Here is an 824-nt window from a genome sequence, read left to right as displayed (position 1 = left end):
CTACTCTAGGACTTTCCGGCCTCAGTAGCTACAGCCTCGCGACTCCCGAACTAGGCCACTCAGGCGTTAGTAACTCAACTCCTCGACGCCCGTAATGTGGGCGCTCAGGCAGTGGACTCCACGACACTGGATCTCAGGCTCTCGGGCCCTGCTAGCGTTGAGCTCGCGACACCCCGATCTCGGGCTATCAGGCGTCACTAACGCTGACTCCGGAACACCAAAGACCCTCCGGCCTCAAAGACGACGACTCAACACACCCCTGGATCCAGGCATGAGGCCGCATTTACGCTGACTCCGCAACCCCTTATGTAGGCCCTCAGGTCCACCACCTGCAGTCCACGACGCCCCGGATCTGGACCCCTCGGCTTAGGTAGCGTCAGGTCCAGGACACCCTGACCTTAGGCCCTCCGGTCGTATTAATGTCAACTCCGCGACACCCGGCACTAGGCCCTTCCGGCTTTCCTAACGTAGAGTCCGCGTCACCCGCAAACTTGGGCCCTCCGGCTTCCATAACGTCGATTCCGCGACCCGCTAAACCTAGGCCAATCAGGCCTTACTAACCTTACCTCCGCGGGACCCAATCAGGCCATCAGGCCTTGCTAACGTCAACTCTGCGACACCCCGAATGAGGCCCCAGGCCTCCTTAGCATCGACTCCACGATGCCCCGAACTTGGGCACTCCGGTGTCAATATCGTCAAGTCTACAACCCCCACCCCACGGNCTCCATTGACTCCGTAACACCGGGAATTCGAGCCCTCAGACCTCTAAAACGCCAACTTCACACGCCCTGGATGAGACCATCAGGCCACGGTCCCGTTGACTC

This window comes from Volvox carteri, assembly GCF_000143455.1.
Source record: "Volvox carteri f. nagariensis unplaced genomic scaffold VOLCAscaffold_295, whole genome shotgun sequence".
NCBI classification, from domain to species: domain Eukaryota; kingdom Viridiplantae; phylum Chlorophyta; class Chlorophyceae; order Chlamydomonadales; family Volvocaceae; genus Volvox; species Volvox carteri.
The sequence above is the reverse complement of the archived record's forward strand: the minus strand, read 5'-3'. Positions refer to the sequence as shown.